This window comes from Dromaius novaehollandiae, chromosome 10 (genome assembly GCF_036370855.1).
Source record: "Dromaius novaehollandiae isolate bDroNov1 chromosome 10, bDroNov1.hap1, whole genome shotgun sequence".
NCBI classification, from domain to species: domain Eukaryota; kingdom Metazoa; phylum Chordata; class Aves; order Casuariiformes; family Dromaiidae; genus Dromaius; species Dromaius novaehollandiae.
The window spans coordinates 13,631,053-13,656,822 of NC_088107.1; the positions used below are offsets into that span (position 1 = coordinate 13,631,053).

General features: G+C 40.5%; 1 protein-coding gene across 15 annotated transcripts in view; it reads right to left on the reverse strand.

Annotated features, from left to right (window-relative positions):
- Positions 1-25,770, reverse strand: part of SEMA6D (semaphorin 6D) — a 606,315-nt gene that overhangs the window by 430,994 nt on the left and 149,551 nt on the right. The window contains exon 1 of one of the 15 annotated variants that reach the window (XM_064517341.1): positions 14,651-14,773. The exons of the other annotated variants lie outside the window; for them this stretch is intronic. The gene's annotated coding sequence lies outside the window, so the exon portion shown is untranslated. Of the gene's footprint in view, positions 1-14,650; positions 14,774-25,770 lie in introns of those variants that run through there. 15 annotated transcript variants of the gene reach the window in all.

Consider the following 25,770-nt stretch of genomic DNA (forward strand, 5'->3'; position numbering starts at 1 on the left):
AAAGTAATCAGTCCAACCAATTCAACCTTTTAGAATAAGAAGCATTTGACTTTTTCTTAGCCCTCAAAGCATGTATAAAGTCCTGGAGTTCACATACGTTAGCAGTTTTCTAATTCCTTAGCCTACTGACACTTGCTACAATATCTTTCATAATCTCTCATGCTTATTTTAACAACACTTTCTCTGCCATGGAGATGACCACATTATTTGTTTTAGTTTTAGGTATAAGGAAGCACAAAGAAAGATTCCAGATTTAAACTCTTCAGGAATGTCACACGTGCATGTTAACATCTGAACTCACACATACCTGTTCATGTCCCAAAACCATTACACACACACACGCGCGCGCGCGCACACACACACACAGAGCAAATAGAAAGGGGAAGTATCTCTAGTATGTAAAGAAAGAGAGAGACAAATGTACAGGGTAAAAATGCAGCTTCCCAAAATCAGGTCTGCAAATTGTATGGCTAGGTGAGATGGCACTGGTCTGAGCCTTGGTCTGGAAGGCCTGAAATTACCAGTCATGTAGCAGAGCCCTCAGCACACTCCCAAGTGTAACCAGGGGACCACCACTCACCGTATCAGCAGTCCTGCTCGATACTATGATGTCTTAAAATGAAGTTAGATCCTTCATGTCAATTAGGATGTCAGTCCTTCACCAGCGAGGTAGTAAATGAGATGGTTTCAACTTGCAAAAGTTTGTATCTTACTCCTAGCAAGTTTTAATCCAGAAATGGAGATATGCTTTAGATTTTTTTTCATTATTAATTCCATTTAAGGTAGAGAAACCTTAATCCTTCTAATTCAGGCTCTTTTTCTTGCTGTGACCCATGGTGCTATAGGAATGGAGATATACCAAGCAGGTCAGAAAATACCTCTTCATCCTTCCACCTTGGATTACAGAACAGAGATCACAATAAATAAATACAAAAAAGTACCTGATTTCAGCACTGGGAGGAAGGTTCCAATGGCCAGTACCAAATCTGAGCTGACTAAAGGCTAATGTCGGAAGTTACTACCTTTGGGATTTGTAATGTAGTTGCAGGTAAGCAACTCCAGAAAACTTGTTACAGCAGGACATAAGTTTCTTAAAAAAAGAAATACATAGTCTAGAGTCCTTTTTTGGGGGACATTAGGAAAGTTTAGCAATGGAACCAAGAGTACTGCTCCCCCCAAACGCTCTGTGCAGGGATTAGGAGCCTGCTGTGATTTGCTGTGGGTTCTTACCTTTGCAGGCCTGAGGCACTGGGAGGAAACAACGCCAACTGGGATCTCCCCACAGCACACCAAACCTCTTCTCACTCGGCCTTTTCTCTCCAAGGAGGTGCTCCCACCACCTTAATCCTGTCATCACCAAAAGACTTTGGCAAACGCAGGCAAGCTTATTTACCAATCTACTTGTAGAGTTTTATTTCAGCAGTCACTATAAAAAGCAGAATGCTTTAAAATGTAACTTTATAACCCAAGTCACTCTTCTTATTGTCATGGTAATTAACATGAATGGTAATTAACAAAATGTCAAAGAAAACCACTTCCCATTCTTCACTGAGGGTCAGATCCTGCCCCAACCATTTTACAGCAGCCAATAATCTAAGCACTATTGGCCAAAGATCTCCCTACCGGGACCTCACGTAGTCAGATGGCATGATCAGAGCGTTTCCGTGAGAAGGAGAAAGGTCAGTTTGGTGACACCAGGATACAAATCATCAGTCTTACAAGAACAAAAACGATGATAAAAATAACAGCTTGTGGTAGATACCTTCAGTAAATTTTACGCAAGGAGGGAAAACGGTAGACTGATATCTCTGTGGAGCAGAATTAAGGTAAAACACCTGCCATGTTTTGAAGTTCAACTTTACCTGTGCATTTTCTGTATTCCTACAAGGTCTCGTTTTCAACTCTAAATGCCCTCACGACTTGGATCGTATGAACAACACCTAGAATTTAACTGAACTGCTCATATGCTTAAAATTATAAAAATCCTTAAGCATTTTGCTGGATTAGGATTCAGTATTCCTGGAAGCTCACATGCATACTAACCACTGAGCATGCAGAAGACATCTTTATTAGAGAGATTTAATCTAAAACCAGACTGAGTCGAAACTGAAACCAAACTAAACAAAACTGATATCTAAATAGCATAATCTGCTGAACACAAAAGGATTTGAAAATCAGCCAATATAATTTGGGGATCTGAAAATCAGCCCATACAATTTGGATGTTCTCCAGGCTTTAAACTGGATCTACCTCCTGAACCCCCCGGAGTTATAACTTGGATGTCAAAAACCCAGCTTCTCAAAATACTTCACTGGCACATGGTGCAACAATACTGGGAGCCAGAAGTCCATTACATTGCAGACAGAGGTGGTCGCAACTCCAGGCAGAAAGATCTTCTATAAGAAAAGGCATATTTGAGTAAATTAAAAAATTCTGGAGGTGTGCTTTTCATGTAAAATATTGACAAAACCACTGAAACTTTTCATTAAGACAAGTTCAGTGTTCTGATATTTAAATAATAGTTAAAATAGTTAAAATATTTTGGGTATTATGATGATTACTATAGTATTGAAACATCATTATTATAACATGCTATAACTGAATACAGTTTAAAAGTTGAATCAGCATTGTTTTGACTTTGCTGAAATATTTTGATATGATTGAATGAAAATACCATTTCAATTTTTCCTGAAACAATGTTTCAGTTTTTGCTCTACACTACTTTCCTTTTGCTTTCCCATTCAGAAGAGGAATTCTACCTTCCAACCGGTTTTATTTGGGAAAATAATGATAAATCCTATGAAAGCAGAGAAGGAGAAGAATGATGGGGGGGCCTTTGCCACAGTCTTCCAATAACTGATTGCAAGCTATGACAGCAGAAATGACTTTAATTCTCTCCGATTTTTTATTGTGCCATCACACTCCGTGCCAGGTTTGATTTTTCACCCTAGGAATTTCCAGTTGGGCTGCTGCATGCATGGGGAGACAGGTCCAAGCGCAGGGGAGCAGATGGCAGGGCAAGTAGGTCTAATAAGTGATACAACCTCTCTCTACAAACCTTGTCTTACCTGAGTTCTTAACTCATGGCAACAGCAGCACTAACGTTGGAGGAGACATGCTTGGCTAGCAATTCAGAAGCAAGGCTGGACTAAGATGGTGGGAGACTTTAGCCATCTTACCAATAACCCTCACACCCAGCTGAACAGTCACTGCTCCTGTCTCTGAGAGTTTGGGCATGAGCCACAGAGCTCCCTCAAAAGCAGTGGCCCTCTCGTCTCTCTTCTCCACACAAAAACATTCACCAGCTTCAACTCAAAATCATGACCCTTGAAGTAATCACTTTTAGGTAATAGGCCGCTACTCTTTTCAGATGAAATGGTTCTAGGCTGCCTACATAATTAACTCCACTTTGCTTATACACGCTTCCAGCATGTCTGTGAAACAAGACGCAACACTTATTTGAAAAAACGTACAAGCACTTAATTGTTTTATATAATTACTTTATGATGATGGTCCAGTTACAAGCTCGGTGCTACCCGTGTTTTTAACTGGGCCACTTACTAGTTCCTGCCTTAGAATTTGCCCGCAAAGATGGAATCATGGAGGAACTTCTCATTTATACCAAGTAACAGTTCTCAGAGCACAGCCAGACTCCCTGACCCAACCACACCTCTGCGCCAATGGAGACGGGTAAGATCCGCCTCCGGCTGCCCTTTGGTCGGGAAGCACTGGACGTTTTTGGAATCTTGTTGCATGTGTTTATCCTTGACTATTGTCTACCATCATTAGTTCAACCTGTAACAATGCTGTGAACAAAAATATTTGGAAACAATGCCACCTGCATTAACACACCTGTGCTGAGACTGTGATCGGGGGGTTTGGTTCGGTGGCACAAGACAATGTGATAAATCAAGTCTTTCAGCAATTGCCAGCTCGAGAATCATATGGCACTCCAGCTAGGATTTTTTCTGAATGAATACCTGAATTTTATTTACATGCTGAAGACTCCCACAAATAGAGAAAATAGGCTGGTAATTAGCTAGAGAAAAATGCTTGGTAGGAATATAGACAGCACACAGCATTGTTTTTCCAAAAAAAGAGAATAAATTAGGTCACTTTGCTCTTTCTCTGGCTTCCAGAATATGCTCTATAGGGAAACTCAAGATAATTTGTCTATGTATTATTTATGTGTGATTATGGTGTATTAAAATAATGATATTCTTGGTATGGTCTAAGGATATAAACAAGGAAGGTATATAGGGAGATAAAACTTTTTATTAGATCAACTGACACATTTAGAAGAAGATAAGATTTCAGGAACCCATGTCCTTCTCCAATGATCTGAGCAATTATACGCCTTAAAGTTTGCCTGCTTTTCCCCAACTATATCAGTTAGGCCAATAAAAGATATTAACTCTCCCCACAAAGTTTTCTGCACTTAAAATAATGAAAACTTGTGCTCATATGGGCTTATTCTTAGATATGGAAAAGGAGAGGACAGAGAAAAGAAATAAGGTTAGCAGCTGAAAGATTTTTGTCCATAAAAGCTTTCAAACAGTTTATGCCAATGCCCTAACTTCCAACATGAGCTTCCAGCAAAACTGTATCATTTTCAGTGAAACAAAATTACTCATGTGGAGACTAAGCAAATTTAATGACCTGCTGTTGTCAAACTGGACTTGTATTTTATGCCTATAAAAGATTTCAATTACCTGTTAAGTGCAAACAACTGATTTAAGGGCACAGTGTATCATCTGGCCAGCCCTGTCAATAATACTTAGGCAGATGTGCAAAATTATTACTTAGCCTTGTTAGGTGTCAGTGATGGACACGACAGCATCCTTTGAAGGAAGGAAGGCACCACAGTACTTGCCTACGCAGCCAAGCACAGCCTCTGCTCCTCCAAGAATCACCGGAGTGTGTCATTTCAAGGCATGTTAGTTATTGTGAATGCTTTGGTAAGATATGTTCCCACGATATCATAATGAACATTTTCTTAGCCTTACAAGAACATCTAAAGTGCTCACACTGATGGAATAATTTAGAGTAAGACTGAAGGGACACTGAACAGTCATGGCTGCCTTGCAACTCTGTGATGTGTAGAAAGTGTGCGTTTGCATTGCTATGATGCTTGACACACAATACCAGAAAGCAATCAACTCTTCAGGCTCATTTCTAAACCACAGAGCTGATGCCCAGTTCAGAGGGAGACAGGGAGTAGCACGTAGCCCCCTTTCTCTAAAAAGGAAAAGTACATGAGTATGGAATAATCTCTCAGAAATGGAGGAAACAGGAGACCACTTGCCTACTGTCTACTTTGAGACACCTCAAAGAGAGAAAGAGAAAAATAAGAGAAAGCCACCAACTTGGATGTTAACAGTTTTAAAAACTGAGTACTTTTTAAAATTTCTATGCTAAGAATGGAGATTAATAGATAGCTTAATATTTTGAAATGCTCCTCAAATACAGATCAGTGGTGAAGTTTAAACATAAGCTTCTGGAAGCAAGAGGTTTACATGCCAGTCAGCTTTTGCACCTACAATGAATACCTAAGTGCCTAAGTGCCTAAGACCTAAGTGCCCTCAAAAGCAACCATGAAGAAGGAAAGATTAGTGCTTGATGTATGTTGCTGGATGCTACTGTTGTCAGATTTGATGCATATAAGGCTTGATTTTAAAGTAGTCAGGGTTTGCTGGCTAGGTGCCAAAAGCTGCACTGCTTGTCTCTCGCTCTGTGTGTTCAAGACGGAATCCAGAATGCATAGAGAAATGTCAGCACTATTTTTTCCTTTAGTGTCTGTACATCTGGCTTCATTTGCCTGGTGTTTAAAAAAAAAATCACATTTTTTCTTCTTTAAATGGAAAGAATGTATCAGGCCAGCAGTTAGTAGGTTTCTTCAGTGTTTGCTATAATTAAACAATTGTTAGGAGAAAAGATTTACTATAAATAGCATTGCCAAAAAATCTGACTCATTTGTCACCCACCTAATGAGAATGTTCCTATTTACGTCTTTTTCTAGACGTCTAAACTGCTGCTGAATCTTTTTTAATTCATTTTTTAAGTAATACTGATGAAAAGAGGGAAGCAAAAGGGCTGTGTGTGACAAACTTCAATGGCAGCATCAATGTTAGAAAACTCTTAAATCAGGGGATTTGCAGGTTGTTTAAACAGAGCTGAACACAGGGGAATTCTAGTTCTGCTGCAGTCAAATCTTGAGGCTCACCAAACCTTCAATGGACTCAAGTCAAGGCCTGCCTGGCTTGGCCATAACTCCTGAGCCCCCTCCAGTCTTGTCAGGTCAGAAGCCTTCCGTTAAATGCCATCTGCAGGCTCCACCTGAGCAGCAGCACTTGCCCATACCTCCCTCCTCATCTTCAAAAGAAGGCCAATATCTAAAGATTCTGCGTTAATCCAGCACTAACAATACAGTGCACTTTTTTAATCAGCCTTCTTAGCACATTTGCTGAAGGGTCTGCCAGGGCTTCTAATCCAACGGTTAGGCTTGTCAAAACACGGCAACTCTGGACCATAAGTCCCCCATCATGCACCTGAATGGGCTCATTTGGCTGGGAAGGACAACTAAGTCTTAACAATTGACAAAGAAGAGGGAGGAAGAGAAATCCTACAAACACAAATCACTGAACTCCACACAAGTGAAAAAACTCAAGCTGATCTAGGGGCAAGCACCAAATGGAGCCGCTGACATGAAAGAATCGCTCAGAATGAGCTCACACCGCACCACGATCTCATTGTAGGCATGCGGGTTGAATAGCGTGTGTCTGAGCTAAGCCCGAGGCTGGGTCTCTGTGTGGCAGTGGGAGAGACTGAAAGAGCAATAGCAAAGGCCAGGAATCAAGCACTAAATACTGAAAACAAACTTTTCTGTTTTTTCTCCTTCTTTCAAGAATCTATAAGAAAGACTGAAAAGAAAAAGACTGGGGCAAGGGCAGAAGGAGATTGGAATTGGGCAAAACAGCCCTGAGATGAGTGTGCAGGCTGCCCACAGGGCTGTGCAATTCTGGTTTGTAGCAGCACAGAACATTCCTGACAGGCACACAAATAGTGTGCATTATACAGTGTATGGATGGAAGGGTTTAGAGGCCATGTCTGGGTCAGGGGACACATGCTCACAACCACCACTGACCCCAGCCTTCATCTCAGAAGAACCCTGCAGCTCCCACAGCACAGCAGCCTCTCTGGGGTTTATAAAAAGCGCCTGTTGCTAAGTGAAGGCTTGCTGGCAGGCATCTATATGCAGCATTTGCCAAAAAGGTGTCTTTTCCTCCTTTGACTTATTCAAACTTTTGTAAATTACCAGCTAAAAATGCCCTGCTTTTCACAGGTTTTAATTAAGATTGTTGTCCCCCCCCCCCCCCCACAGGATGAGTAATATTGAAAATAGCCTGAAAAATGAGTCCTCTTGTTGCCAGGTGAGTTTCTCCAAACACACCCAGCCTTGATAATGAAGTGAAACTCTTATTGTCACGTCAGGTGGTAGCTAATTAGTATATTTTCTTAATTAAAATGCTTTTCCTATTGAGGTTTTCTTCAAGAAGGCCAAGAAGGGCATTTTGCTTCCTGACCACTGAAAATCAAAATGTCCTATTAGAGGAAAGGGACATCTGCGCTGGGATTCAAAGCCTGCTAGGAACTTGCTGAGAACAATGTGTGCGAGTCTGCAACAGCAACCAGACTGATTCAGATGCTGAATAAGAGCTTTAAGACCAAAGGATTTAAATTGCAGAGGGCTTGAAGCTCAGCCAGCCTGCAGGAGAGGTGCCACTGTAACTCGCATTAGCAAACACACGTCAGTTTGATGCACAGCTTTGTATAACTGCAGGACAGTTCTCTCTAATATTTGCTTTAGAATAATTCTACAAACCCCCCAAACTTTCTCCCTATTGCTCTTTAGCATCTGTAGGTCTTTTAATAAGAAACTCTTCTCAATTTATTTCATGGCTTTCTAATTAGTGTGTTACCCAAGCTCTCACAAATGGCATTAATATTGGGCTGCAGGTCTTCTGAAACGCAAACGGTTTGCTGTTGGGTGCTCGGCTAGCCTGCTTGGCAGAGCAGCAGTCCCGGTTTAGGACTTTAACAGGATACATTTAAACAGGATACTGGGAGAGCTGGGCAGGGGGTCTCATTTGGGGGCCACTGAAGGACTGAAGGAAGATAGGTTTGGTGTATTTTAATTGCACTCATGTTCTGGATCTTCAATATTCCCCCTTATTTCTCCCTGGAACAAATGTGTACAGAGCTATTCTGAAATCTTCAGCTGGGAATAGAAAAAGTAAAAAATATGTGAATGCCAGCGTTCGAATCATTGGTAGGAGGACACGTAGCAGCTTTTCCCCTTTTCCTCGTTTTCCTGTCAATGGTGTTCAGATAACACAGAAACTCAAGTCTTTCAAATGCTTCCAGCTACTTGAAAGTACCGTGGAAGTGTCTCGTTCTGCTTTCACCAAGTTCGACTCCCCCTCTGACTCCTGCAGAAAGGGAAGTAGAAGAACGCCGCTCTGTTCCCATCTGTCGCTTTGTATCTGCGAGCGCAGAAAGGAGCTGTCACACCAGCAGCTCTCCACCACAGCCCCGCGCTGGGGTCACCGCTGTCTTTCACCTATCACAGATAATTCCAGCCTTTGTCTGCAGTGTGCAGTGTCTCCTTCCCCTTTCTTTTGAGGTGTAATGTATAACCTTGTCAAAGAGCTAAATATACTGCAAGTGCTCATAAGAAACAGAGAAGTGTCAGGGACTGAATACTTTCACACTGACTTTATAATAAGTTTCAGGGGGTTTTTTAATAACAATTTGATGGCTTGCAGAAGCAGTTAATTTTCCCCTCCGGTGCAGGAGCTCAGGGTTGTGAATCAATTTGTTCTCACACAGACACAGGTGAAATCCCGGCCCTAGTAAGAAATCCTGGTCCAATGGCAGTTTGTGACTGGTATCATTGGAGGGCTGCAGCTGTGACTTTCCTTGCATATTAAAAGACGAGGGGATTTGGTGAAATTCCAAATACATGAAAAAACTTACAGGTCATGCCAGGATTATTGACTCAAACAATGTCGGGAGAGGACTGTTTGAAAGGTGGAGTATCTTCAAGGTAGAAATTCCAAGTTTCTAGGGAAAAATCAATAGTTCTGTCATAGAGTGAGAACCAAAATATCTATTAGAAGGCAATATTTTGGATTTAAAAAAAAGAAAAATTTTTCATTTAAAACAAAACAAAAACAAAGTTGCAACTAGGATCCCAGTGCATGTCTTTCTCCATTAGCCCGGGCAGCATGATGGCAACTTACAGCAAGAGTAATTACAAGCCTTGTGTGCTGAGCCTGCCAGGCTCCCGTGCTGGTGGCAGCAAGGCTGGGAAATACAGAGAGGTCTCAGGCTCAGCCCCACAGGCTCCCTCAGGCACAACAGAGGCGTAGCTGGTACCGGAGACACCTGGTCCTCCTATGATGCTGTGCCAAACTGTATTTCTCTTCTTCAAATTAGGGATTACAGTCTCGGAATAAAGACGTGCAGCCAGATGTGTCTCCTGAAGCAGCAAGGAATGATTGAAAGTGGATGGTGGCTCTTCAACATGGGAAAGAGACAACATCAAGGGCTATAAGAGAGGTATATAAAATCTGGATCTGCAGAGAGAAGGGATAAGAACTGCCTGTTGCAAGTGTCTCTCCCAGTGCCAGAGCTAGGGGTCAACTACTGAACCTGCTCAGACTCACGTGCAAAACAAAGGAAAAGAGGTCATTCTTCACTCAGTGGGAAGCAGAGGAGAGTAAGCAAGTCGTTACAGCTTTCAAAGTCAACCCTCACACTGCTTTTGTGAAACCAGGTGTCGTGTTGACTACAAAAGTTTTCTAATTCTCAGGCAGTTCCTTGTTCATCCTCTGTGCTTCATATCTTCCCATAGACTTTTACAATGTAATGCTTGGATAGCTCATGCCACTGTGTTCCAAAGAATAGGCTAAATAGTCATTTATAAGGCTCTCCGTGATGCTTGTGTGGTGCATCTGGGCCGTACAACAGCCAACCCTAGAAAATGGTTTCAGAATTGCCTGTGATGAGAGGAGCAAGGAACTGGCTAGTCTCTGGATTTACACTGAAGGATGCAACAGATGAATGCAGGAATACAAGAAGGTAAGTACTGAACGCTGCATGTTTGATACCACTTACGGTGCGGGAGCAAACATATCTCCTAAGGCTCTGTGTTGCTCCGAGCCCTGAGCACGGTAGGGGTGTTTCAGTTCAGGCACAGAGACCTCCTGCTCTGCCTGCATCAGTTTTGCCTTGATCAGTGCTTCGGCCCTTGCGATCTATCGGACACTTCTGAGGGCCGTAGCACGGTGGCTGATGTGACACCTCAGCCAGCCCCAGAGAAGCAGCAGGGCAGGGGGAGAGAGCTCAGGACATTTACCGAACGGCAGCCCTGGACGGCCCTCCTCTGTGAAGTGCTTTGATTTCTACTGAGGCAAGAAAAATTCCCCAGTGCTTTCAAGGAAAGTTTCCAGTGCTTTCTAAGAATTAACACAGAGTTTTCTAAGACTTCTGTTTCTTTCAAGGTGCTTGCTAGGAATTTCTCCAGTACCTTCCAGGAATTCCCCCTATGCTTTCTAAAAACTTCCCCACTGCTTTCTAGGAATTGTGCATGGTGCTTCTGAGGGATTCACTTGCTGGGCATTCTCTTACTGTTTTCTAGGAATTCTGCTCATGCTTTCCATTAATTCTGTTATTTTCTAGGAATTTCTCTGGGACTTTCTATGAGTTTTCCCTAAGCTTTCTAGGAAGTGCCACTAGTGCTTCCTATGAATTTTCCACAGTGCTTTGTCAGAATTTTCCTAATGCTTTCTAGGAATTCCTGGATCTGGAATCAGGAGCCACTAGAAACTGGAAGCTGCTGCCCCTCGCAGGTGTCCATCACAAGACACTACAGTCTGTGCTCATATTGCCATGACCTTGAAAGACTTCAGTGCAATGTCTTTGGCATCCCTGCTGCTGCCTGCCAGCCAGAGCTTGCCTGGAAAAATTGCCAGTCTGCTCTGTTTTGCTCAATGCATATGAAAAGGAGCCAGTAGGCCTGGCTCTGTGTCTAGCATCAGGTGTGTTCTGGAGAAACCCACTTTCCCAGCACCATTAGTGATTGTATGTTCCTGCCAAAGCAGAAAATGGTGTGTTCCTGTTCAAAAGCCTCCTCAGAAGCATCTCCTTACCACCTGCAACCCCACCAGTTTCTCCGGACGCTGCCAGCAGTCCTCTTCTCGGCGCACGCTACACTGCCTAAAACATTCTGCTGACAGAGCTTCCAGGCTGCCCGGGGACTCTCCACCAGTCCCACGGCACTGTTCGGTGCTTTGGCTAAGTCCTTGTGTATCTTGTTCCAAACTGAACTAACCAATGCCCAGTCCATTTACATATGCTATCCAAATACACGTTTCAGGGCTCAAAATTCTGTATGTAAGGACAGGTTTTTCCCAGGTGTTTAAAGGGCACTACTGAGAGCTCCTTCACTAAGTTCTTCAGAACTATTTGAAGAATCCTGTATATAGAGTCAGAAGTGGGAAACCTTTTCAAAAACTCCAGCGGGAGTCAGATACAAAAGCCCCCCACCTCCAAAACCAGAATACTTAAATGTAGTTAGTGCCTTTCTAAGTAGTCTCTTACATCAGCAGAAATTATTAGGAATTATTATGCAAAAGGAAGAACCGAAATATGGCTAGTTACTAATAGTGCTTATTTGCAAAAAACCTGCAGGTTACTACCTGGTATATCTCAAACACAGAGTAAAGATTATACTGCACAATAAATGTATGAAAAACCACAGCAGAATCTTCAATTTCCTTTTTTGAGTGTATAATTTAGAACTTCAGCACTGAAGGATTTTTTTACACAGCATCTCCAAGGAGTACACTTGCATACTTTGATTTTAACATGATCAGTGTTTGGAATAAGAATTATATTATTCTGCTTCCTCCTTGATGGAAAAGAAATATATTTAAAAGTACAACTTTTACCTACATATTTTAAATAAATGAAGTCAGCATTTGCCAGGAATCACAAAGGTACTTCTCTGACACAAAATCTGAAGCCACAATTTACAGAGGATGTATCTGCTAATTGCAAGTTCTATTTTTGACAGATGTTCGATATGTAATAATGATCTGCTGCTTTGACTAATCCAGCCAAATCAACAGCTTTAGACAGAATTCAAAGGCCATTTCGGGGAACTCAGCCAACATTTATTTCACTGGATTCTAAAAACAACAAAAACCCATCTCCTGTGCTCGTAAATCCAAGCGTACGTAAAGTAAAAAATGAACTGTCACACTTTTTCCATAATCAAGCTGACCAGAGCTGCAATAAATAAATAAATAAGTGGAGAAAATATGGCTAGTTTTATTGCCCATGGGTTCAATATTTACCAGTTTATGTACCATCTGAGCTGTTTCTTGTAATCAGCCAGGCACATGGCAAATTTATTCTCAGGAGATGTTATCACCATGACAACTTTATCAGAATAAATTATGAAACACAACACTTGGGGCAAGCAGAATTTGGGCATGGGTTTGCAATATTATTGTATTAGTTATTCTTTTATCAACGCTTTAAGTGCCCAGTGGAGAGGAGGACATTAAAAAAAGCCCTGCAATCCACGCCTATTGAAATAACAATAAAAAATGTAAAAACTTTACAAAGAGAAAAGGAATAAAGCCATTAGGCTGAAAAATGGGCAATCAAAGAAGCTATTGCGCTCGGCAGATGGAAAAGCAGCAGGTGCCATAGTGCGATGGGACCTTGCCTCCCATCATGCACACTCTACGATGATGCAGGCTGACAGGGAAGGGAATTAATGTGTCGGAGCAGGTACTTTCTGTCCATTAGGTGATTCTTAATACATCCACACAGACTGCTACCTCTGGCTCTCTGATAGAATGACTAACAATCCATTGTGCAAAAAGTTGCATGAAAAAGGACAGCGTCGGGTGACCTGCCTGTCACCGTCCCAGATTAACAGCGTATAAGTGACCAAGTAAACATTTCTGCACCCCAAACCAGGATTAGAGATTTCAGCCTATGAATAAATTATTGGAATGCAGATGTCTAGAATACATTAAGGTGGAGCACACTGGATAGGCTCCGCCGGGGGGAAACACTGATGAATAGAATTTGCAAGCCCAAATTAACGCTGGCAAACAACCGCAAGCAGTGTGCGAAGCACGATAACACACCCACACCTACGCTTTATCCCGGAAAATCCCTGGCTACATAAAGGACCATTTATGTACTATAAACTCCGCCGCTCTGGTGGCCCACAATACATCAGTCAGAATATTTTAGCCTGTTTGCTTTTCCCATTGCCATCACAAACGACAAAAATGTGGCCATGGAACTCAAAAAAATCAGAACCAAATCGACAGATAGTCTACGAGGTTTCAATTTGTTCAAGTCAGTCAGTCCCCTTCACTGGCCATCTGTGCTTTTTGCTGCTAAGTTCAAGGATGTCTGGAATGATAAGTACAAGAATTACTTTTGGCAGCAACACAACGACACGCTTTGCAGCCCTTGCTTCTGACGCAGCATTTCCAAGGAGCCAAATGCTGCTGGAAGTAGCAGGGTTGCACTGATTGCAACAAACTGGAACTTCATTTCCACAAACAAAAGCAATCTCTAAAAGGCACCCATTAGTGTTGGGGGAAAAAAAAAAAAGTGAGCTATGTCACTCTGTGGTATTTAATATGAATTTAGCAAAGACATATGTCAGGCTTCTGTTTGACACCAACATGGAAGATTTCCATGCATCAAAATATTTTCTTTTGGAATTTATAGCAGCTTTTGAATATACTGTTCTTTGAAAATGTTTTATTTCTCAGTATGAAAAGCAAACTAAACATTAATGATGTCAGAACCCTGCTGCAATTTCCAATTTCTTACATTATATTTGTCTTCATAATGATCATAATTCCAAAAAAGGCAAATCACCATTAAACAATAGAAAAGATGGCAAATTCATCCAGATTAGATAATTCATCCTTTGCCCTCAGCCTGCTATTATGTAAAGAACCAACAGCAACAGTAATTAAAAATGGAGTGTCAATTTTAATTTGAATCCCTTGGATTTTTAAAACATATGCTATAAACACATATCTAATATTCTTTTCTCTCCTAATTTTATCATTTGTGATATATCTTTCTACCCTAGAGACAAAAATTATTTCCTTGTAAGTATTTCAGTTTCTCAAAAAGTACAGACTATTATTTTGTCAATATATCTTTCAGAACCATCCTGGTTTATTGCATTCATAATTGCAGCACATAAAGAGACACATTTTACAGGCATATTCTACTTTTCCGAAGAGAAACAACGGATGATGCAGTAGGTACACTTGGGCCCTTCAAAACAACCCACCAGACACAGCTGCAATAGCCACTTTTTAAAGTCCTTGCTTAAAACTGTAAATCTTCCAAATTTTTGTAATTTAAAATTTCTTTTAGGATATCAAAGCACCACCAGTGACGGTCCATTCGTTTTGCACTGAAAGCACAGGATACTATAAAGTTAAGGAGGTTTTAATGAATAAAGCATGAGCAACCCTGGCCAAAGAGTTGTTTTAGGAATTTGGGGCTACAGTGATCTTCGTCCCTGACTTACCTGGGTAGTATGAGAGAGCCAACACGAGGGTAAGAATTAACGCCGAGATGGGACGTAGTAAGATGGCCCACGGTAACGCCAGGAACGAACACACGCAATGAGAGACTGTTTCTACCCCAAGCAAAACTATTCCTTTAAAAGAAAGACATGAGAAGTAGGTGAGACCAGGAAGAGCAACAAGTGTCACAGTAATGTGAAAAACTCTTAGCTAAAAGGTTAGACACGAGGTTAAACGTCAAAATGCTTTTGCATCAGCTGTTAAAGCGAAACATTCCTGACTGTCCAAATCTTGGAAATGCCCCCAAACAAATACGGTGTATCAAATTTAACCCACTCAGGTGCCTCTGTTTCCTTTTATAATGTAGCTTCAATCGTACAAGACATTGCTGCGTTAATATTTACGGTGTTAAAGTAAAGAGGCCTGTGCTTTCCTACAGTCCTAAGGGACATAACTTGAGGCCTAAAGACGCTATGCTGATTCCTATACATTCTGCTTCTAGCAGCTGCTATTTAAATGCCGATTACTGGATAAATTTCCAACCATAACCTATAAGAAATATTTCCGGTAGCATTTGGCACGATTGATTTGAGCTCCAGAGCGCTACCTTCTCACCGGGCTTATCCGGATTGCAGCCCGCTTTGCTGTGCAGCGAGATCGAACGATAGGGACCACAAAGGAAGGATGCATACAAAACGCCTGCCAGCCAGCAAGGCTAACGGCAGTCTCTAATCCCAAACCTGGCTCAGAGTCCATTTTGTAGTTACGTACAGTAGCAGACCGAAAAGATATTGTAAAGACCTCTTCCCTTAACTCACGGTTAAGAGGTTTTCGCAATTGCTTTTTTTGATCATTAAAGAGACGGTTAAGATGTACCCTGCCCGTAAACGCCGAATGTTAGCAAACACGATGCCACGTTATTCAGAACAGCTCAGGATGCAGTAACATTAACGCTGACATATTTGTGTGTAGCACGGCCTCCTTGCAATATGCTCATTTACAATCTGATCACATGTCCGCTCTAAAAAAAATCATCTCTCTCTGTGAAATGGATAAAATACTATTACTAAATGATATGCGTAATCATTCAGTGCCGTTACTACTGAAAGGTGATATTGCAGTGACACTGAGAAAATTGGATCTATTCTTCATACAATTATATAGCTACACTTTCACTCTAATGCCATTCTAATTGGAAAGGAGCACTGAAATGTGAAACTGGGTGCATTTCAATATCTAATTATCAGTCGCTAACTCACTCTTAAAATAGTTTTCTGGAAAAGACAGTTGCCAACAATGCTATTTTAATTCTGAAGTCTTCACTAGTATTCTTACAGAAGACGTCTTTTATTCACTTTCTGTCTATATTTCAGCTATACTGAAAAATGATGGGCAATAAATACATACAAGTGTAATTTGGTCATCCTCCCGTGGCAAAACACTTGCATCTGCCAGTCTGCCAGCCAAATAATTGTGAGCAGGATATGTTTCCTGGGGCAAGGGCTCTAAAGTGTTAAGAGATAAAACCGAAGTAAATTAAAAAAACAATATAAAGGCAGCATTCTGTACATGAAACATTTGCTAGACACAACAATAAAGGAAGTCATTTGACTTATTATAGGTAAAGTCAGCACAAAATAGGGTATATAGCCATTACAGTGCTTTAAGAGGGCTCCTTTCAGGCGGTGCTTCTCCCTCAGGATTTAATCTGTCGACAATCAAACGCAATTTAATTTTGATAACAGAGTATCTTTGGGGGGTTTTGTAATGAAAAGATTCTAAAGAACCTAACAAACAGGAGACGTGAAAGCTTTGGGCTTGAGCCTGGCTTTTGTTCTGCTTTTGAAAGGGGACAGGCCTTACTCAGCCCCCCCGACTGCCAAAGCAGGGGCCCCGCTCGCCTGCGCGGCCCGGCAGCGTTCCCCTGCTGCAAACCTCCTCGTGCCTCCAGCCAGCGGCGTCCACAGAGAGGCTGGTCCCAGGACACTCAAAGGTCTGAAGAGCCCCAGAACCACCTATTTTCAAGGTTAGGCTAAACTTCCTAATTTTTCCTGCAAGTTAAATTTATTCTTCCGGCCTCCAAGTTCTCTCCCCAAAAGCGCAATTCAATTTAAAAACATATTCTTTGCCAAATGAAAAGGCTCTATCCAGAGCTGACAGGAAGAACAATTTTGAGACATTAGGTTACCAACATCACGCATCCCAAACACAGTCTAAACATGCTCCTTTCTGACAGATGCTAATCTGTAATTACACGGTCTTTAAAGACAGGCAGCGCTGCCGAAAGCTTCTCCAAAGATCACCGCTCTAAATGAGAACGGCAGTTATCATCTTGCGCCGCACAGAAACGATGGGAAAAAAAAGAAAGTACTAATTTCTGTAAGTTGAATAAACAGCCCTATCTGCAGTCAAGCTGATCTGCTGCGAGACGGGCACAGCCAGGGCCCTCTGACCCGCGCGAGCGGCAGGGCAGGCACATGGGAGGCGAATGAATCAGGATCCTTTTGTGCGCTTCTGCCGCTCCCCCCTCCCACGCGGCCGTTACGTGCAGAACAGCAGCACCTCCGCGCTGACACATCCGCTGCACTGGCTCGGAGTAACAGCTGGTAGTAATCGCCGTGATTTGAAACTAACGGTTTGCAAAAACGTTTGTGTAAACATACATGGATTCTCGCGCGTATATTGAATATAAAGCTCTTCTGTCGCAAGAGCTGCATATCTCACGTGCACACACTTGTAGAGTAGCTGGACCTTCATTTTCAGGTAAGCCCTGGAACTCACCTGTGAAGTTAAGCTAGGAATTAGTTTGGCTCGGTAAACTCACTCTGAGCCTGGGAATTCAGGAAGGGTTCGCCTTTCTCGCATCCACATTCTGGTAACACTAGAATTAATTTTTTAATTTGCAGGATATTAGTCTGGTGCGAAAAAATATTTTTGTCAAGTACCTATCAGCATAGCTACTGGTACGAGTAACCAGCATATACAGGTGTCACCTGATAGGACATCAAAGCTCAGGAAAATATCTGCATTTTAGGGGAAGAACATGCTAAGTCAGAAAGGGAAGAGAGGAACGATTACCCAGCAGAGTGGAACAGACCTAACAAAACGTGTCCCTTAATGTCAGCAAAAAGTCCCCTTTGCTTCTGGCAGGATGTGGCTCCTTGTGCTTTTAGGTAACTTCCTACGCATGCAGTACGTTCTGAACCAGGAACTGCAGAACACGAGTCCCTGTGATTACAAACCTTTGAACGGCTTTAGGAGTCTGGGTGCTAGAGCTTCCACTTGAGTTGCAGAGTCACTAAAAAGGCTAGCTCTGCTCCTCGCATTAAAAGGCAGCCACGGGGACTGGAGCAAGCTTTTAAGTGAGTTCCCTGAAACTAGACAATTTGCAAAACAGCTTTCAGAAACTATGCGGATCCATTGAGAATTACCATCTTTCTGGAGGGCCCCCAACAGCTTCCTGTTTAAATACTTCTCCTTCTAGCCAGAGGAAGGGAAGAGTAAGACATTCAAATATTATATATCCGGAAACAGGAGCCGCATCGATTGCTTTGTTTGCTATCCAGGAGCTCCCCGGGAAAAAGGTCAAATCATTTGGCTATTCTGTACCTGATCAAGTGAGAAAGAATTTCATCCCTCCCCTGTTGCAAGAATAGATTTCTGTCAATTTATTCCATGCACATCAGGAATCCTTTGCAAAGATGTGAAAAAAGACTGGTGAAATCGCTCATTTAAGAAGATTTCACTAGGTTTCCACCTGTTACTATCAGACTGTTGTTCAATTCTAGGTTCTCTCTTTGTTTTGCGATATCAAGAACTGCAATAACACTTATGGTATTTTGTTACGTTGATAACATTTCCAAGTCTTTTGGGGTTCGGGGTGTTCTTCCTTCAAAGACGAACAATTACATTTCCTTTCCTCATTTTTTCAGGTTTCGTTTGGTTTGTATTTATTTATATGATTATTTATGTTTCCTTATACTTCCTTACATTTTTTAACATTTTTGGCAGCCTAATGTTAGCTTTGTCAACTTTTTTGGTTTTACTTTAATGAACAAAAAATACCTTTCTTCCTATAGTTTCATTCTACTTCGTTCACGTCTTTCTTCAAAGGTGGTGACTGCAGGGGAGTCAATGTTTTAACTACGGCCTTGCTATTGTCATTAGTGTGAAAGAGATCCTTCATCTGCTTTTTATTTAGGCACCTTTTTGTGCTTCCCACTGTGATGCCTGTCCTTATCACAGCAGTATGACACTGCTGACTTGTGCTCAGCTTGTGATCCAGTACAGGCCTGATCTTCATCTACAGATCTGTCACTCTTGTACTTAAATAGTATTCCTGCCACAGAAGACAACTTTTCACTTGCCTGAATTTAATTTTATCATCTTCTTTACTTTAGAGCATTTCTCTAGCTTGTTATTCTAAAGAACAAATCAGTCTTGCAATGGTTTTGAAGCTCTTCCTCAGCTGGTGTCATGTACAAACTTAATAAATGTACCAGCAGTCCCAAACCCCAGACAGATAGCCTGAAAGGCCCCTTGATACATCAGTCCTGCTCAACAAAGCCATTAATAACTACTCTTCAATTACAGTTCCCCTAGAGTTTTACATGTGGCTTCTGGAGCCTCACTCATCCTTCCTAAATTTCCAAGCAATCCCAAATGGCTCCAAGATTTTTAACTGGTTCTCTAAGTGCTCTAAAGAAAAGGTCTGCAGGCCTACCTATTCGGAAAATATGTACCAGATAGATCACGATCTGATCTGCAGGTCTTCTATCATGACATCTTTCATACTAGTTGTGATCATATGGTTAAAACAACCTTTTAGTGAAAAGCAAGGCAAAAAGTAGTATTCAGCCCCTTTGGCAGTATCTGCTACTGCTTCTTCTTCCCTGCTAAGCAGTGAAATAACTCACTTCTTGGTTACTGACACACACGGGGTATTTTCTTGCCATATTTCATGCTCCTTTCCAGCTGGTTCTTCTTGGCCTTTCTCGTATTTTACCTATATACCTGTGTTACTCTTAAATAGTCATCCTTAGTAATTTGACCTAGTTTCCAATTTCTGAACAATTCTTTCTTGATTTTTGAGTACTTGAAGAGTTCATGATTTAACTAACCTTCACGTTTGGACAGTTGGTGTCCGTGACCTTCCTAGCAGTTCTCTAAGGTACTGCCAATTCTCTTCCATTTGTTTTCTCTTGCACAGACACAGGCTCTTACATACCAATATACTAAGGCATTTAAGTATCCCTTCTTTAAGTCCAGTATTTTTAATCTGTTCTTCTCTCTGTTTTCCTCTGTATCAGAAACTTCCACATTTCATAAACTTTATAAAGCAGCCCACCCTTCACTTTTGCATTTTCACCTGTCCGTCTCTGATGCTCACGGTGCAATCCATAAGCCTCCCTTTAATTGCTTCTTCACTCTTGCAAATCTGAAAGCTGCAAAACATTTTAAGCAGATATTGGGCCATCTGTTTCTTACTGGATTCCTTTCCAACAGATGGGTGGGTAGTTCATGACCCACATTACCACACAACAGCACTGCCAGCCCCATCGGCCTTTTTTTTGTCACTAGAAATGGAAGGTACTCAGAGAGTATCACTCGTGAAAGTCTCTGGGTCTATCTTTTGCTACCTTCTGCTCATCAGTGTGTACTATATGTATTTTTATAATTAATCCTTATATCCATTTTTCCTCATAGCTTCAGTTTCTCTCCTAAATTTTCTTTGCTTTCAAAAATTCTTTGACATACAAGGCAAAACTACCTCTGTCTTTTCTCTTGCACAGTTCATGCCATTCTTTGTAACTATCTATATCATTTCAATAATATGATTAAAAACTTTCAGTTCCTCCCCTTTACTCCCATAATCCTTGCATTATAGTACCCAAGATGCATATGCCTTTGGCATATGACATAAAAGCCATCAGAAGCACCAAGGATGTGAAGGATACTACAAAAATAGATATTCATTGGTCAATCCCTCCCTCTGTCCTAGCATATACTGAAATGATCATAGTGCCTTAGTATGTCTAGCCAGAAGGAGAGTGTCACTGACAGATGGATGCCAAAAGAAAGGAGTTAAAAACCACTAACAGTCCTAAACTGATGAAAAACATTTAAGAATCACAGTCTGTTGCCTAAGTTCAGACTGCTTAGCTATACTAATGAAGACTGTTCAGCCACGCTTTTGAAGTTTATATAATCAGTTCTTGAAAATGAAAAACTCTAAATCCCACCGCAACTTGATATTTTTACTGCTCCTCTTATACAATACATGCCACGTAATTTATGCCATTAAAAATCTTTAGCATTTTAAATGGGATGGCAGCATAATGAAGGAAAAGTACAAATTAAAATAATTACTTTCATCATATGAGATCTGATTTTTCATGGAAAATATTAGAATTGTATATCTTTGCAGGATAAAATACAGAATGAAACCAAAAAGTACCTCATGTTTTTTGGATAACAAGAATGCATTACCCATAAATACACTACCATAGTTCTGATTTCTTTTCAAAGTTGAAAAATAAGTTCTTAAAGGAATTACAACCTTAAGATACAGGGATTAACCTTTTCCAGGTTTTGCAACAACCACCCAAAAGATAGAGGGAATGAAATTCATACTCTAGTAAAAGGCCAGAAATAAACCTCTGCACTTTAATACACCCTCAAATGCTTGTTCTGACCATCCACATATAGGACGAATTTCATATTGAGAGAGTTTTATAGAGGAAGATAACACAGTTATCACTTGCCAGCAGGGTTAAGATTCATTTCACTTAGCTTTAGACATGTCCCATGAAGACATCTACAGTTGAGATAATCACTCCGGGATCTTTTTACAGCCCAACTTGGAAATACCTGCACGTTTTAAAGGATCAGTTCATCTAACCTATTTTAGATGTCTACTTCTGAATGAGGTGAACCATACTCCTGCTGTACTTATTGACTATAAAAGGAATCTAGACACTAGCTCACTTTGGACAACTACTTTTGGCCAGATGAAACACCCCTTTGGCACCATTGTATTCCAGCGATATCTTATAATCTACAAGAAAATAAGCACATTAAAAGGCTCTAGAGGAACTAAGTTAGATTAAAAGCAAAGACAGAAATAGGTAGAGATCTGAAAGATGTCATCACCATCTCTGCAAGTAAAGATTTTGTAATAATTCAAGAGAAATGTTACATTCTGTGAATTCCAGATTACGGATATAGTTCCAGCAACCCTTTTTAAACAATGTTTTTCCACGATTTTATTTGTATTTCCCAATTTGTTTTTGCAACAGGAATACCAAGGCAGAGGGCTTTAATCAATATTTGAAGAATGTTTCTTTTTAAAGTAATGCTAAAACAATCCTGAAACCATAGATATTTTTAAAGGTTTGTCGACAATATTCAGCAATTTAGTCACTGATTTCCAGTGAAAGTATGTATCTTCTCTGTATTCACCAGAAATATTCATTAAACAAATGCAAAGGAAAACAAAGCATTTTCCCAATCCACTCTGTGCATAACTACACCAACATGAATGGGAGTCTATTTTTATCTGTGGCATACAAACAAGATTAATATTGCCACTAGATATGATTTTTAGTCTCCCTTTGTTCCAACAAAGAAAATAAAGTTAGATTTCTTTTGCCAGGACTAACTAAAGAGGTATTATAATGCCTGATAACATATTTGTTTCTGCTAATAGTGAAGAGAAAACCTCAGGAATGTCTGACAGCTCAACCACTTGCAAGTTTTTGCACTCATGTCTTTTTTTTCCCTGCCTTGACTCACGCGAAGACTAAAAATATGTTCTCACAATTTTAATTGGCTACTGAAAACTTAGACAATAATACGTAAAATAAAATGCTGTACTAGTATAATATGGTGGTGCTGATGAACTTTAAATTATTTTTGCTTGATGAGAGGTATACTGTGAGCAAAGTAAAGTTAACCGACCTGCGCTGGTTGTCTCAGAATTTTGCTGTAGCTGCATTTCTGATTAGCTTGTTACTAGAGGTGATCAATGCACTCTCACAAACCTGAATAAATACCTGCTGATAATCCAATGACCAAAAGGAGAAAAGTAAACCATCAGTACTATACTTATTTACCACAGACTCACTACCCTGCAGGTTACAGAGATGCTCTGGCTTCATCAAGTTAGACAATGTTAACACCAGCTTCTTTAGAAAGCCATTTTTCTGTGAAGTTTCAATGAGCACATGCTAAGGGGCTTTGGCTTGACAACAACATATTGATATCTTTATTCATCTTCTTCCTTTCACATACCCTCTGGGCATCCTCGGAAATATCTGCCCCCCTCTCTAGATTCACACCACCGCACTGTGAAATCCAATGTACCCCCGATCATCTTAATAGGTCTAGACTCAAGTATTAACTGCTTTAGCCCAAAGGATGACAGGGGATTTGACAACCTCATATGTTACACGAGAGAAATCCTGCTAAGAGACAGATGAGCTACTCCAGTACATTTCCATTTCCTACTGCCCCCTCTCATTGCAACAAAACATATTTTTTCACCAAAATGGAAAACGTCCCTCCAAGTTCTATATGGAGCTAAACTATCTGAGCTGAAGCAACTAGGAGATGAAAGCACATTTAAGAAATGAGCCAAGGAAGACCAGTTTACTTTCTAATTTAAATATTTAAGTTGCATTACTTACCACAGCACTCTATTAAAATGGAGATCATTAAGCAAAAATATAGATGTAACTGGAAACCCATTTATTGTATACATCTAGTCTAACTTTGTTTGGATGCTTTGCCAATGCAGGGCAATCCCTTCAAAATTAATGCAAATCCAAACCTGTGCATTAAACATACCCAAGTAATTCATGTTAAGAGCAACATCACAGGAGAAAATAATACCTAGGAAAATTCTCTGTATCAGCCACCTCTTTACAGATGTTAACAACAAGTTCCTAAATTGCTGGTATCCATAAGTAATAATGAGCTCTCATTAAATATCTAGAGAGTGTTACAAGCACTACTGTTCAAAAGTAAAGGAGGAACAACATTATACAGCCAGAATACAATTTTGAAAACTCTCCAGCTGCATAATCAGAGAAAGTAGGTTGCCTGTACAGACAGTTGTAGGCTTCATAAAATCAAAAAATCTTAAATACCAGAACTGAATTTTTTAAATCACCTCACAGTCTTGTAGACAGCCTTTCTGAGCCTGAAGGGCCCAAAGCTGTGTGGCTATTTCCTGAGCCGTGGCCCTGCAGGAACGTACTGACTCTCGACTGCCTCAGCCGCTTAGCGAGCAACAGGGAGGGAAAGGGAATCGGTTACTCACCATTAATCACTGCAAGAAGTAGCCCTGCAAGCTCATACACTGCAGATAAACCATTTTTACTGACGTGATTAGGGTAAGTAACATGGGACAGCAACTGAAAACTCCCCCGACATTCTGAGAGAGGTGAAAAATGTCTGAATATTAGCACTTCTCTAGCTTGGCTACGCTATCCAGCACCAGCCCTTCCCTTGGCAGTACTGTATTTTGCTTGACTAGCTTTGTCTCCTTTGAACTTTTCTCTCAGGAAGAAATTGCAAGGCAGGCAACGCATAAGAAAGCCTTAAATTATAAATATGACAGCATGGAAGAATATCCATCATTCCACATTTAGGCAGTTTTAGGAAGTTTTTAAACAAATTCCTAGATTTTTAAAAACCCATTTATGTTTTGTTCTTCTTTTTCCTTTTTTACTAGGCCTGGGCATCTTTTGTGTTTAGCTGCATGAGTCTCGACAGTTATATTAACATCACATTTCTTCCTCTGTTAGAGACCTCTTACAGCTTTCTTGTAAACAGACAATGACCTCTGTATGCACTGAAAGTCTCAGATACATTTATTTATAATTCAAGTGGAGTGAATATTTCACAAGAATACCTCATTCAATAAACTTCCCCTCTTTTCCTTTTTATGCAGTAACAATGGGAAGATTTTAATAATACAAATTATATCATTTGAATCTATTAAAATAAAATACTTAAAAATCAGTTAAGTGTATTCACCAACTGGGCAGTTATGCTTAGTTAGGCCTTTTGGTATACCTTCTGCTCCATGACTGGGTGACCCTGTTAGCAAAAGCACTGCATTTAAAATATAGTCGCCAGGACACAATACTACTGAAGAGATCTGGAAAACTCAAACAATTCTGTGAACACTTATGCAAAAAAACCCTCAATTGCTAAGGAAAAGCAAATGTGAGAAAGGTTTGAATATACTGCAAGCAAATTCTTCTGAAAGGTCAAATGCGTATTCCCCTGTCTGTCACTGCTAAGCTAGTACGATTAATACCACTATTCCTGTGCTATTCATGTATTTACTAGAATAGCTACATTTCCAGAAAGTTGCTGGATTGTTCTAAAACAACAGACTTTCTGCATTAAAGACCTATGTGCAGGCTTCATCCTGTACGAAAAAGGTAAACAAAATACTTCCATATGTTTACCGGGGCCAGCTATGCTAGCTTTTAATAGGAAAAACATCCACTGATTCATTAAGATGGAGCCAGTACCAAGAAAGCACTCCCGTCCTACCTTCTTCTATGACATATAACTTCGTCTATCGATTTTTATCCTCCTCGCTCTTGTACAAAGTTATCTTGAAGACCAATTCTGTAAGAGGTGTTTCATAGTTTTTCATGAAGCAATAAATAGGAAATTACTGTGCCCTATTAAATTAGGAATGGCCTCACTGACAGATTAAACTATTTCCTCACGTGCAACTTGGCAACGGTTGCCTGTTTTCAGCCTCAGGTCAGTCATAAAAAAAAAAAAGCAATTCTGTAAGATAATGATGAGGTTTTAGATAATCCTCCTCATACTTCAGGGAATGTAACTCCAAAAACAGCTTCCCTAGAACTTCAGATTTTCCTCTCCTGGAGAAAGAGAAGTAAAAAATATTCTAAAAAATGTGAGCTACTGAAACAGAAAATTGAAAGGCAATATCTATAAAAAAGGACAAAATAAAAGCACTTGATACAATGCATGTTTAGCCTCTGGAACTCATAAGATAATACTGAAGCCAATAACCCAGCATTACGGTAGCTAAAAAGACAGGCAACAAAACCTATGTGAGAATAACCAGATG